Source organism: Mus caroli, chromosome 19, assembly GCF_900094665.2.
Source record: "Mus caroli chromosome 19, CAROLI_EIJ_v1.1, whole genome shotgun sequence".
Classification (NCBI taxonomy): domain Eukaryota; kingdom Metazoa; phylum Chordata; class Mammalia; order Rodentia; family Muridae; genus Mus; species Mus caroli.
Genome location: NC_034588.1, coordinates 33284610 through 33299965, shown reverse-complemented (window position 1 = coordinate 33299965; position 15356 = coordinate 33284610). Strand labels below are relative to the sequence as shown.

General features: G+C 43.1%; 1 long non-coding RNA gene across 1 annotated transcript in view; it reads right to left on the bottom strand.

The window, feature by feature from the left end:
• Window positions 1-739: 739 nt before the first annotated feature.
• The window catches only part of LOC115029989, a 22606-nt gene continuing 7989 nt past the window's right edge, over window positions 740-15356 (bottom strand). The window contains exon 2 of the long non-coding RNA XR_003835578.1: window positions 740-1062. This is a non-coding gene — a long non-coding RNA (uncharacterized LOC115029989). The remainder of the gene's footprint in view (window positions 1063-15356) is intronic.

Sequence of the window (15356 nt, the reverse complement as noted above, 5' to 3'; positions counted from 1 at the left end):
AAAAAAAAAAAAAAAAAAAAAAAAAAAAAAAAAAAAAAAGCCCAAGCAAAGCAAGATGAAACAAAAAGTCTACAAAGAAGTACCACTGTGTTGTTATGAGTTGGTTCTATTCTTGGGCATGGGCCTGCCCTGGAGTGTGGTTAATACACATGTTGACACTTCATTGGGAAAAACTGACTTTTTTTTTAGCCAGAGGATATCAACTGCAGATAGCTTCTTGCTTAGGAGTGGGAGCCCATGTCCACTTCCTTCTCAGTGCTAGGACCTATCTGCCTTGAACCTGTACAGGCCTTGTGTGTGCAGCCAGTCAGTTCATACACTCATCCCGCCCTGTTGTGTCAGGAAGATCTGGTTTCCCTGGTCTCCCCTCTGGCTTGAGGGGAGGACTTTGATGGATCCATCCCATTTAAGGCTGGGCGCTCCAAAGTCTCTCAGTCTCTGCACTTTGTCCAGTTTACACAATGTTGAAGAGGTAGTCAATGACTGGTCTGTCTGAGATGCTGAATTATAAGAATAAACTTTAATAACAGCATCCTTTGTATCAGGGGGCTATAAACTCTAAGTCTGACAGATGTATTTTATTTGGTACACAGATTTTTTTTTTTTTTGAGATAGGAATTGACTTTATAGCCATGGCTGGTTTGAAATTCTTTTCATAGACCAGGCTGGATTCAAATTTGAAGCCCTCTGCTTCTTAAGAGATGGTATTATAAGGGTTTGCCAGCACATCCAACACAAAATAGTTTAAGAAAAATTTATTGTCAGGGCAAACAGAGCAGACATATATAAAACACACAGATGCCGTTTTTTTCTTTCTTTAAAAATTGTAAGTTTTGTCCTTCTGGCAACAGATGTGGGGAGCTGAGCAGAGCCTCCTTCTTTCCATAGGGCATGCTGGCCCGAATGGGGCAAGCATGGGCTACTTGGCAAACTCTACCCTCGGCTGTATTCCGGTACACTGTTGGCTGGTCTCTCAAGGTTGCAGTCGGCATTTTGTCCCTTCTGGATCTATTCATGGTAATGACTGTGTGAAGAACACTTTCTTCCAAGAGGTGCACAGAACTGTAATTGAGGTTTGAAAACCATGAGATCCAAATGTAAACTTTATAAAAGAAGAAAATAAGATTGGGTGAGGTGGGGTGACTAGCTCAACCTGCCCCGGGTTGGTCAGTGGCTTTCTGCCTGGCGTGCCTTCCTGCTCTTGACATTTCTTGGAGTCTCCCATGAGACCCTGCTTCTCAATAGCTGGGGAGTTGAAAGAAAGAGCTGTTTTTCAGCAGGCATCACTCAGGCCAGCTCTTCTAAGCTGCCCGTGGCAGCTTCACTTGGTGTTGGTGTATCCAAGGGCTGTGAGGATCCGATCAACAACAGGGGGCTACTGAGGGATATAAGTGTATGCATTTCACATTATGATTATCTGCCTGCTAGGAGAAGCAATGCAGTCTTTAAGATTATTTACACAAGGGGCCAGGCTGGGTGGCTCAGCAGTTAAGAGCTATTCTTGCAGAAGACCTGAGGTTGATCCCCAGTACCTCTGTTGGTTGGCTCAACTACTTGTAACACCAGCTCCAGGGGATCGGACATCTTTCCAGCTCTGTGGATACCTGCACACATGTGGCATGCCTACCCACACACACACACACACACACACACACACACACACACAAATCTTTATAAAACATTTAACATGAGGAGGGCCTGGGAAGATAGCTCAGCTGAAGTGCTTGTGGGGCATGAATGAGGGCGAGAACTCAGGTTCTCCATACCCCTGAAAGAGATGGTCATGGTAGCACAGCACATGTCTGGGATTCCAGTGCTGGGGAAGCAAAGTCAAAGGATCCTTGGAGCACTTCAGCCAAATTAGTGGACTCTGGGTTCAGCTAGAAACCCCGTCTCAATTAAAAAAAAAAAGGCAGAGAGCAATTAAGAAGACATCTAATATTGACCTCTGCCTTCCACATGTACATGTTCGTTCATACATGTATATACACACATACACAAGCAGACAGACACACACTCATAGACACACAGATAGATACAGTTACAGACAGACAGATATAGTTACAGACAGACAGACACACACACACACATGAGATTTAACATGGAGGAATGGCTCCTTTTATGCTTGAAGAACAAGGGGATTGAGTTGTTCAAATGAGTCTTCTAGCATCTTTGTTCCTTTGCTTTTATTTTTGAGACAAGTCTCATCCAGCCCCAGGTTATTTGCAAACTCACTCTGTAGCCAAGGATAACACTGAACACCTGATCTTCCTCCTTCCACCTCCTTGCAAATGCAGGGTCGGACTACCATGCCCAGCTCCTGTACTGCTTGTTTGCTTGTTTGTTTTTTGCTTTTTTTTCTTTACAAACAGGTGGTAAAATGAAGGTCCTGAGATTAAAACTTGCTCAAAAAAAATGTCTATACCATTTTGTTCTGCGAAAAATTTTGATTTATTGAAGAAAGCAAATTCATTTGCTTTTTAAATTTATGAGTCTTTTTAAAATTTAAAATATATTTTTTTCTCTCAATATATTCGTTACAGTTCCCCTCCCTCATCACCTCCCCGTTCCTCCCCACTTTCCCACCTCTCTTCTCTCTCTCTCTCTCTCCCCCTCCGCCCCCCCCCCGTCATTAGAAAATAAACAGGCCAATAAGACAAGACAAAACAAAACAAACAGAATAAAACAACAACACAGAGAAAAAGAAAACAACAAACAAAACAACTCAAAGACAAAACATGAAAAGCAGACACACACACACACACACACACACAGAAAACCCACAAAATCAGAAACCATGATATACAAGCAAAAGACCAGTAAGGTTAAGAAAAAAATACCCAAGCAAGGCATGACAAGACAAAAACTCTCCTACAATACCAGTGAGATCATTTTGTGTTGGGCATCTATAGCTGGGCATGGGGCCTGCCCTTTAGTGTGGTTTGTACACCCAGTGAGATTTCACTGGAGAAAACTAGCTTTTCCTTTGCAAGTGGTTGTCAGTTGGAGAAAGCTTCTCGTTTAGGGATGGGAGATTATGTCCACTTCCTCCTCTCCTGGGACCCCATCTGGCTCAGGCCTGTGCGAGCCCAATGCGTGCTCCAGGGTCTTGGTGAGTTCTTGGGTGCATCGGTCCTGCTGTGTCTGGAAGGCACTGTCTCCTTGGGGTCCTCCACCCCCACTGGCTCTTGCAATCTTTCTGCCTCTTCTTCCACAGAGTCCCCTGAGCTCTGAGGGGAGGAATCTGGGTGCTGTTTAGGACCGAGTGTTCCAAGGTCCCTCACTCTCCGAACAATTATCCAGTTGTGGGTTTCTGTGTTTGTTTCCATCTCCTTAGGAGGAAGATTCTCTGATGATGGCTGATCTTTTTTTTTTTTTTTCTTCTTCTTAAATGTATGAGTCTTACTTTATCCCTAAGCTAAAAGGCTGGCACTCAGAAAATGGGAACAAATCATATCTTCCTCAGAGTCCAAAAGTACTATGGAAATGCAGCCCTTCATCTGGCAAAAGGAGATCAGCAATAATTTCCAGGTTCTTTCTAGAGTGTCCCGGAAGCTACTGGGAACTGTGGCCTCAACAAATCCTGTCGTTAGTAGGAAGGGACTGTTCCCAAACTCAGAACAGTCCTTACATGCAATCCTGTTGTCTCCTGTCCTCCTGACTATGTCCCCTTCTGCCAGTGAGAGGATGCCCCCTACAGGGCTCCTGCCACCGGTGGTCCTCAACTTTGACTGCGTATCAGAGTCGCTCTGTAAAGTCTGAAAGGTACCGATGCCTCTCAGGGCACCTCCTCAGGTTCCTACTTAGTTCTGAGCTGAAGGCTCAATGTTGGATGCTTTTGAGGACTCCCTGTGTATTTCCATTACATATCTAGGTTGAACACTGGGTGAAATGTTTTTGACAGCCACGATGTTCAGAGAAGAGACAGATACAATGGTCCAGAGAGGACTCCCCTGCTATTAACCACAACCATCACTACCACCTCCACCACCAAACATCAAAACAAGTGAACAAGCAGAGGCTAAAACTTGCCTGGAGTCACAGCAATAACAGTGCCTGAGTTCCCAATTCCCTGTTTTCATTTCCTTCCACCATCCTCATAGCATTGGACTGTACTTATGTTAGTGTTCTTCCAAATTAGGAGACGGCTGCCACTGTTTTCTGACCCAAGGAGACACACACTCCATCAGAGGAAGTAGTCCATCTCCTTCCTATGCTGCCTTTTTTTTTTTTTTTTAAATTGATGGGTAAATAACCCTTTCCCAGAAGCTCCCAGTCCACCCTTTCTGGACAGGAAAATGAGCCTTTGGAATTGATGCAGACAGGTCAGTATTCCCATATTAACTCTGCACCATCCAACCAGAGAGGAGGGGAGGGGAGGGGAAGGGAGGGGAGGGGTAGGCCTAGGTTTCTGAACACGAAGGCAAATAGAGGATGGAGGGACCCCGAGAGTCATTCCATGTCTCTCCTGGGCAAAGGTTTTCTTGAATGTTTGAGGCTACTCAAAAAAACAAAACAAAACAAACAAACAAAAAAAAAAAACAGGCTTTCACAGGAACCGACCAGTCTACACTGAAAGAGAACTGAACCTCCCAGAGGATCTGGCAACCCTCTCGAAATTCACATGTAAATATATTTTGGGCCAGGCAGGGTGGCTCATCAGGTAAAGGCTCCTACTGCCAAGTCTGATCACCTGAATTTTACCCCCACAATCTACGCAGTGGAAAGAGAGCCCCCCCCCAGGTGTCTTCTAACTTCCTGTGCACACAAATAAATAAATAAAAGTAAAAAAGGGTTATTCTGGAGGTCAGTGTAATAGCACAGACCCTAGCTCTTAGAAGGCTGAGGCGGGGGGGGGGGGTCACGGGATTGATGCCAGTGTGGAAACGAGAGAGGAAGGGGGGGTGGAAAGAAGGGAGGAGAGACAGAGAAGAGATGACACACAGAGAGAACGAGACCTGGGGTTAAGCCGAACTAGATTTAAATTTGCTCTACCGCTTGTGTGGACAAAACATTCATCAAGGGTCTTGATAGTTGCAAGCCTCAGTATTCCCATCTTTAAATTGGGAATGTTAACTACTGCCACTCCATAGAGTAATTGCAAAGATACAATGAGCTACAGATAAAGTACCTAACAAATTATCTGTCCAATAGTAAGTGACGGAGATAAATCAGTGCTAGAACTGAGCAATTCCTTCTAGCACTGAAATCTCTTGCAGATTTAATTCTGTTATATACACTTCTCTTTTCAAGAGAATGGAGGGAAAGAGAATTTTGTTAACGTCATTTCAAAACACTGCAGTTTCTAAAAGCTACTCAGAGTCCCAAAGATCTCAATGTTAGGTCTCAAACCCAGGACAAACAGCTAAGATGCCACCAGGTTCTCCCAGCATGCCTCAGTGCCTATCTGTTACAGGGTCCTCCTGGATGCCCCCCCCCTCCTTTTTGAGACAGTGTCTCCCTATGTAGCTCAGGCTGGCTTTGAACTCACTGTCTTTCCCTCTTGAGTACCAGGATTACACGGGTGTATCATTATGCCCCAACTCTCACCCTCTCTTCTGGTAAACAATGCAGGTCTAGTCAAGGCTTGCCAAAGCTCCCTGTCTTTATCCCACTCCTGAGTCCTTGGAACTGATGCAGCCAATTCCACTTCTGAGTCTCTTTAGCTGAACACTCTGTGTTCACTCCTCCTCCTGGGAGGTTCTGAACTCTGATCTGTGTTTCCTCAGCATGGGGGTCTTTCTGAACTCCTGTATTTAGCATCCTCCTGGCCAGCCGCTAGCTCCCCTCTCTCTGGCAGCTTCCAGTTCAGTAGAAAACAGGGCCAGTGTTAGGCTTAGGAGTTTGTGTGCCGTTCATCGGGATATTGACAGCTTTGAATCCTTGTCGTTTCAGCTCCGTGAAGCAAACCATAGCCCAGTCTGTGTGACTGTCCTCTCCCAAGCAGAGCCCAGGTTTTCAGTTTCTTGCCTTTCCCCCAAAGCAGCAAACATACCCAGCAGAAAAAACGGCTGAGAGTCATCACGACCTAACCATAAGGTCCTGGTGGGGCCAGAGCTTCAACGTCTTCAGATACACTTAGGACGCTTTCCTAGTGTCTTATGTTGGTATCGATCTTTCTCAAGCTGTCACCTCATATTTAGAAGTGTAGATTGAATAAAAAAAAAAAAAAGAAAGAAAGAACTCCCTACGTGAGCACTCATATTGTGTATTTAACTCCTTGGTTTCCTTTTAATGTTTTATCATACAACGTGTTATTTCTACCTGCAAAAATCAATTACTTTTTTATCTCTCTCAATAGTTTTAGTCTCTTCTGTGGCATTCTTCACTCAGTGACTTTACTTCACTGAGGTGAAGAGACATTTCAGAGGACTTTTAGCAGAACCCCACGATAACACAAAGGCGATTAAATAAGAAATAGAACTTTTAACGTAATTGTGAAACCTCCAGTTAAAAAGTTTCACAAAGCGAATTCAATTTACTATTCCTTAGAGACAGGCTTTAACGGCAGGCCACCAGTTACGTACACCACACTATAATACACCTTTTATGACTACGTAAGTAATAGGACTACTGACGATAGCTAGCGAGCAATTGCTACCTTGCTGCGAAGGGACTGGACGGCGTACTTAGTGACTTCCTTCTCTCTGTTGTTGGGCAGAGTTTTTGGAAACATCAATTTTCGGGAGAGCAGTTGGTCAGAACAGCTGTATTGATAAAGAAAAGGGCTTTTCGCCGGGCGGTGGTGGCGCACGCCTTTAATCCCAGCCCTCAGGAGGCAGAGACAGGTGGATTTCTGAGTTCGAGGCCAGCCTGGTCTACAGAATGAGTTCCAGGACAGCCAGGGCTACACAGAGAAACCCTGCCTCAAAAAATAAACAAACAAAACAAAACAAAACGAAAAGGGCTTTTCACTAATGAAGCCAATGTTTACAATATGTAACTTGATGATCCAAAAATTTAGCTCAGATATTATCCTAATAACCTTTGTGTCAGAAGTCAAAAGACAACTGCTATTATGATTCAACAATTAAGTTATTGTTAAGGTAAATTTGAAATGAACTCTACTCATAAACCATGCTCATAAACAACTTCTAACATCGAAAAACTCTCAAAATATTCCCCCGTTTGTATTTCTGTAAACAGACCTTATAGTCCTTGAGACACAATACTCATTTTCAACCACAAAAATATTCTTTAAATTGCTTATGGAAGTGTTTGGGGACCCCTGGGGGGGTTTCCAACACATGTTTGGTGTCCTGAAAACTGAATTTATTTTTATGACACTAAGAGGTTATTTCCCTTTTACCAAGTTATTCACAACTAACTATGCAGTAAAATTTTTCCACACCCTTTTATAATGTAAAAAAAATTAAAAAACCTTTTATTTTTAAGATGAATAAACACTTATTTTATTAAAAAAAAAGAAATAAAATGGAGGTCATGGTTCTCCTAGGTACGGTGGAGGAGAAGGTTTATTATAGATATGAGGGATAGCATAGGCAGAGGCAGGGACATCTGGGAGAGTCCAGAGTGAGCACAGCCAGACTGAGGAGGGCCAAGTGAGGAAACGAGACAGGAAAGGAGGGCAAGACAGGAGCTGCAGACCAACATGGGTGGCCTAGGCCAAGAGTCTGGCTAAAAATTGGGTAGCAAAAATGGGGAGTTCTACAGGGGACGAAGGAGCTCGGGGAAAGTAAGGGCAGCACAGCGCCTGGGCTGGAGAGTTCAGGGTAGAGGGCAGGAGGACTCTGTAACAGATAAGCACTGAGGCATGCTGGGAGAACCTGGTGGCCAGAGTCGGATTTGATAAGTTAATAGGTATCTTAGCTGTTTGTCTTGGGTTTGAGACCTAACACTGGGGTCTTAATCTGATATTCGAGGCTCTCTGAATAGTCTAAGATATTACAATGTTTTGAAATGACTTGCGTGGGTATTTGTTGTGACTTAACTATGAAACATACTCATGCAAAGTCTCTTGTGTTGGAGGCGTGGTCTTTGGCTGGTGTTACTGTCTGGGAGGCAGCAGAAGCTCTGGAAGAAGGCAATAGGTCCCGGGGGGCTTATTTCTGAAAGAGATGTTTCATCTCCAGCCCCTTCCTCTGGGTGGTGAAGCTGAGTCACCGTGGTGGGTGAGGAGCCTCTGCGCATGCGCCTGTCATTATGATGCTTCTGACTTCCCTCAGGCACCAAACGGCAGGCTGTGTTGACTGTGGGTTGAGAGTGTTGACACTGAACCAAAATAAACTCTTCCTCAAGGCTTTTTCTCTAGTATTTGTCAGAGTAACAAATGAACTGACTAGCATAGTGTTTTCTAGACTGTTCTGGTTAGCCACACTCGGGAAATCAGTTCATTGCATGCTATAATTGCAACTGTGGCTCAGTAATAACCTACTCATTACACCTTGAAATAATGCGTTTATTTAGTCCAGGTCTCCTTTGTGCTGCTTAGGATTTTTTTCCCCCAAGTTGACACAAGCTAGAGTCATCTGAGAAGAGGGCACCTCAACTGAGAAAATATCTCTTGTCAGACTAGCCTGCCGGCAAGCCTATGGAACATTCTCTTGATTGATGATTGATGTGGGAAGGCTCAGCTCACACAGTGGGTATCATGCCTGGGCAGGTGGTAGTCGCATATAAAGACAGCAGGCTGAGCAAGCCAGTAAACCTGGTTTTTGCTTCCGTTCCTGCCTTGGCTTTCCTCAATGGACTACAAACTGGGATATGTAAATCAAATCGTTTCCTCTCCAAGTTACTTTTGGTCATAGTGTTTTATCACAGTGACAGAAAACAATCTGACACTCCTCCCATCCAAATTGCTTCTAGAAATCTAAATGGTCGTGAATATCACTGATCAGGGTAAGCGTTGGAGGATGACTAAGACCCTAGCCAGGAAAATTGTCTTACCACTTAGATCAGTGGTTCTCAACTTGTGGGTTGTGACCCCTTGGTGGGTCAAACTACCCTTTCATAGGATTGCCTAAGAGCATTGTAAATCACAGATATTTACATTATGATTCACTACAGAGGCAAAATTACAGTTATGAAGTAGCAATGGAATAATTTCATGGTTGGAGTCCCCACAACATAAGGAACTGTATTAAAGGATTGCAGCATTAAGAAGGTTGAAAAATCACTGATCTATAGTGTATTTTATGTTATATCCAAAGTTATGTCCTGTGTAGGCTTTGGGCTGGTGGGTCTTTGTGAGTTTGAAGCTAGAGTTTGCAGAGTGAGATCCAGGACAGTCAGGACTACAAGAGAACCTGTCTAAAAAAAAAAAATTACATTTATTTCTTTGTTTATCTATCATTTATAGAGTGTGAGTGTGTGAGTATGTGTGTGTGAGTGTGCATGTGTGACTGTGTGTGTGTGTGTGCCTATGACTGTGTGTGTCTTGGGGATGGAACTCAGATTATCAGGTTTGAAGGCAAGTGCCTTCGTCCACTGAGCTGTCTCACTGGCCCACCAACATGCTTTCAAACAGTCATTTCTACTCTAGAGTCAGAAGACAAAGGATTGGAGTCTATTAATGTGCTAAGAGAAGAACATCACCCTTTTAACATGAAATCTAACTAGAAAAGATGCCTGTCTCAACGTTAGCTCTGCAAACATGGAAACAAAACAAAACTGAAAACCTCATAATATTTATTACCATAATTGGACATCCCAGTAATTTGTGATGTAAATTCACGTTCCTTTTTGTTTGTTTGAGGAAGCTCTTATGCAGCCTCTCCCCCACAAGCCTCCAGGCCTCTGACTTGGTAGCCAGTGATGGTCTCGCTCTTTCTAACTATGCTAGGTCACAGGTGTGCATCACAATATCCAGATACCTAGTCCTTACATTCTGAAACACCTCAAACCAAGAATTTTAAAAAAATCCTGTGTGACCACTTTATTCGGGATAGTTGTACCGCCCTAGCACGTCTAGGTGGTTCCTTAAGTTTTGCTGTATTAGAGAAAAGGATAAATCACAAGAGAGAATGTCAATGCTTGCCATGAAGAAAGCCAAAGTTACAATGAACAGCAAGCCAGGGGACACTGAGAAATTTCTACCATGAATGTTTTCAGGTTTTCAAATGGTTTAACCGTAGAGGCCTGGAAAATGGTTTTTTTTTTTTGTTTTTTTGTTTTTGTTTTTGTTTTTTTAAAATAAGAAACACTTCATTTCTTGATATTCTGGGCAACATGATTAATGCAGTCCTGGGTACACATAAATATAAAATTCTTGATTATAGGTAACAAAAATAATAAATTCTTCAAGTTTCTTTATGGTAAATGTGATTTGATCATAGCAGAACTCCATGCTGTCTTGCGGCCCCTTCTTTCCCTCCCTCCCTCCTCCTCCTCCTCTTCCTCCTCTTCCTCCTCTTTCTCTCTCTTTCTTTCTTTCTTTCTTTCTTTCTTTCTTTCTTTCTTTCTTTCTTTCTCTCTCTCTCTTTCTTTCTCTCTCTCTTTCTTTCTCTCTTTCTCTCTCTCTTTCTCTCTCTCTCTCTCTTCCTTCCTTCCTTTCTTCCTTCCTTTCTTTCCTTCTTCCTAAGTTAGGCTATAAAACAATGGCATCACTATGGCATGTCATACACATCACGATGGCGTGTCATACACATCAAGCCAAGGACTTATTAAGAGATCCTTCCTGGTTGCACTGACCACAGGTATTTCATGGACGCCACACACACAAGCTCTCACACTACAGGAACATTTTTCCTGTGCCTCAGGAAATTTCCACCAAACATGGGTTCACACACAAAGCAACAAAAGGATGCTCAAAGATTCAAATGAAAGGATGAAAATATGAAGGCAATAGAAGTTTTCTAATTATAGCTAATAAAGAAAAAGTAGATTATGAAAAAATTTTATTATCATGCACATGAAAACTTAAATAAGACAAATTCCTCCTCCTCCTCCTTCTTCTTCTCCTTCTTCTGGTTTTTTTGAGACAGGGTTTCTCTGTGTAGCCCTGGTTGTCCTCAGTCTGTAGACCAGGCTGTCCTTGAACTCAGAAATCTGCCTGCCTCTGCCTCCCAAGTGCCGGGATTAAAGGTGTGTGCCACCACCGCCGGGCAACAAGACAAATTTCTAAGAAAGTTGCATTAAAATCATCTCAGGAAGAAACAGAGCCATCTGATGATAACATAGACCAGTGGTTCTCAATCTGTGGGTCGCAGCCCTCTGGGAATCAAGTGACCCTTTCACAGGGGTCACATATCAGATATCCCACAGATCTGATATTAACATTATAATTCATAACATTAGCAAAATTACAGTTATAAAGTGACAACAAAAATAATATGGCTGTGGTTCACCACACCATGAGGTATGGTTCCATGAGGTGCCTATTAAAGAGTATCGGCATTAGGAAGGTTGAAACCACTACATTGGATTGTTCAGCTTTGTAGTTTAAAACTGGAAGCTGAAACTCCATCCACAAGTGAAATATCTGGTCCAGATGTTTTCCTGAAGTTTTTCCAAAAATTCCAAGATCAACCTTTTATCTCACATAAATTATCTCATATTATATATTAAAAACCCAAAGAATATTCTCCAGTTTTGTGTATAAGTTCACATAATCTTTTTTTTTTTTTTTCGAGACAGGGTTTCTCTATATCAGAAATCTGCCTGCCTCTGCCTCCCAAGTGCTGGGATTAAAGGCGTGCGCCACCATGCCCGGCAAGTTCACACAATCTTAACAGTGAAGACTTCCAGGGACAGTAGAGAAAGGAAAAATTATAAGTCAATTTTGTAGAGAGGTACATCCATAGAAAGAGATAGATGCAAACATTTATACACAACAAAGTATTAAAGCAAATCTAGCACTATACTAAATATAATGCATTATGATCCAGTTGAATACATTCCAAGTGTTATCAAAGTTGGGAGTCACAACTTGTGCTCCAAGTCAGGCCTGTCCACCACTCTTTGATAAGTCAATTAAGAGAGCCAAATGAAAAATGGAAAGCAGAAAAAGATTTATTCATGTGGCCATATTGGGAGGAGGGGCAAAGAGAGCCAGTAGTGCCCTCACATCTAGCTTCTAGCTCCCGGGCTGAGGTCAGAGTTTAAATAGAGGGCCGAGAATATGCAGAGCCAAATATGCAGAGCCAAGTATTCCTGATCAAGATGTGCCCCACACTCCATCTACGATCGTTGTCTGGGATTCAGGCTTATTCCGTAAGCTGGTCTGACAGGTTGTTAGAACTGTGTGAAATCTCTTTTTGAGACACAGGCTTCTCCTCAGACTGGTGGCTGTTTCTTCTCATAGCACGAGAGTCTTGTGGAAAGTCCGATTCCTTTGGGCTCCATTGTTTCAACAGTTTGCTAGTCAGGCTAAGACACAAGCATCTCTTTAGAGTGTCTTCATTTCTGCCACACCAGTTATGCAAGCATTATGAATTAGTTTAACATTAGAACTCTGACCACTGTGAGTAACTTTGTTCTTACTTACAAGCAGACAGAAAGAATAAATGTAGTCAGTGCGGACGGACCTGGGGTAAGATGGTGGCCTAGACATTGTTTCTTTGTGACTCAGTGAAGAAGTTTCAGGATAAGAAGAAACCAGAATCTTCCAAAGATAGAGAGAAAGGGTTTGGGAATCCTCAGAAGTGACAGGGAGGTTGAGTGCAGAGACAGAGGAGTACAGTACAGAAAGGAAGAGCCAACGTGAGTGCGGCGCCTATCACGTGGCTCTCTGGAGTTAGGAAGACAAGCAGAATCCAAAAGGTAAGCCTTCAGCCCCTGGTAAAGAAGAGGCTGGTGGTCCTATCCCACATGCCACAGCCCTCAAGAGTCTCAAACCCAGTCTTACTAAGAGACTCCTCTGGTGGAAAGGCTGCACAGTGAAGAGGGCTGTGGCTGGGGACCACCCTGTGGCAGGATGTTCCCTGTCCGATCTATTTAAATATGAGTGCAGCAGGAGGCCGGTGATTGGACAGGGAGAGGGAGGCGGAGCTAAGAGCTGCAGAGACTGAGAGCGTCTCAGGAGAAGGAGGCCCGACGGACAGGAAGTAGATCCTGATGATCCGGTGTGGTTTTAAATAGCCACAGGTAGTTATGAATATCTTATAAGGATAGAATAATTGGGATAACTTGTCTGATCTAGGTGGGCAGGTTGTATCATTATCAATTGGCCCTGAAATTATTGTGTGAGCATCTTGTGAATTGAGATTTATTTCTTGTTACATAAATCTGACTGGTTAATTGATCAAGAGTTTTGATTTTACCGGGTTACCGGGTATTGTGATATCTAACTGCGAGGTGGGTGCTTATTGCATGGGGCCGACATGGCAGTGACCGGGCCAAGGGAAATTAGCGAGTAGGGTGGAGGCATTTGCGGAGGGGTGGAGGGTGGGGTGGGGGCTGGGCCAGAGAGTTTGCCAAGATGAGAACACTCAGCTAGAAGGTTATTGGAATATGGGAGGTGCGGGTGGCTATGAGACAAGCAAACTGGAGCGGGGTAGACTACGATCAGCCCCTGCTGAGGCTAGTCTAGAGGCAGAGGCGGCGGGAACGCGTCGGAACAGAGAGTTGCTGGCAGTAGCTCTATCGGCTAAAATTGAATTACCCCTAGAACAGGATAGCAGGGAATAACCGTAAGATAGAGAACATGGATTCAACCTGCCAAAGCCCCAGGATGAGAGGTAGTCTAGGGAGACATTTGTAGACATTGTGTAGACAGGAGCAGCCACTGATAAGCTGAGAGGCTTGGCCTAGGGGTTGAAGTGTATAGAGAAAGACGACCCTGCCCTGGACACCTGGGAACAGACTCATTATGGAGTGTGATATCTCTCATTGGATAGCTCAAGCTATCTAGTTGCTGGCCAGACACAACAATAATGTTCATAATGTTTTTAAAATGTCTGTTCAGCCGACACAGACACTGTATGTACACATACATACATGGACACATAGACATCAAATATATACATAAATACCTTAAATATAAATGTCTTTCACTCACTAGTGAAAACATTCAGACTAGCTGATTGAATTAACCTGGCAAGATATATAATGTAAAGGCTGGGACCTTAGAACCATCAGAGGAAAAAGGCAGAGAAACACTTCAAGATACAGGCACAGGCAGGCTTTCTGAATAGAACTTCAGTTGTTCAGGAAATAATGGCAACCATTGGCAAACAAACAAAGGAAATTCTAATCAAGTGAAGAGAGAGCCTACACAATGTGGGGAAATCTCTCTGCATAGCTGATAGAGGATTAATCTAGAATACACGAAACACATAACAAGCTGAAGAAACCAAACAACCCAATCAATAAGTGGGATATGACATGAATAAGTGTTTCTCAAAAGATGAGACACAAATGATTAATAAGCACGAAAGAGTGTTCAGCCTCATTAGCCGTCAGAGACATGCAAATTAAACCACACTGAGAGTCTTCTCCTACCCTAGTCACAATGGTGGTCATGGAGAAGGTAGATTACAGCAAATGCTGGTGAGGGTGTGCTCAAAGGCTTACACACCAGGACCCTAGTCCAGCCACTATGAAAAGCAGTGTGGTGGTCCCCATCTTGGCCCCCAAGCCCTCCACACAACACAGGAATGTCACTTCTGGGTATTTGCCCAGGGAACGTCAGGTCAACATAGCACAAGATGATTAATGCTCACCACAGCACTGTTCCCAATGGGCAAGTTATGAAACTAATCTAGGTATTAAAAACAGAGGCATGGGTAAAGCATGTGGTTATATACACAGTGGGATTTTTCCAGCCACAAAGAAGAACATGTTATGCTATTATAGGAAGATGGATGCAGATGGGGATAATTACATTAAGTAGTCCCAGAATGACAAATATGCTTTCTCTGAAATGTGGTTCCCAGATTTTATATAGATATGTGGAATGGTGTCTGCATACATGACATCAAATAAGAGCCAAGCTGTCTGGAGGGACAAAGGAGACTGATGGGAGTAGGAGATATGAGAGATAAGAAGGTAGGATGCGTGAGGGGACTGCTCATGTGTGATATATACTTGTATAAAGACGTCCTTATGTAACAGTACCATGTATGGAGAATGTACAATGAGAACTTTAAAACCTCACATATAAGGTCCAGCTATACACTCATCCAATGGTAAAATGACACCCACAGACTGAGATTTATCAATTTATCAAGCAAACAGAAGCCCAAAAGAAGCTGCCATAGCTATTCTGACATCTCAAACCAAAAATCAGAGGAGATAAAGAAGGCCAGTATATAGCAATATAGGAAATAACTCATCAAGAATATATATATACATATATATATATATATATATATTCTCAACATCATAGACAAACACTAATGTTATTATTCAGCTAGATACTGATATTGCATAGCTGCCGTGTTCCACTCTCATCTTTA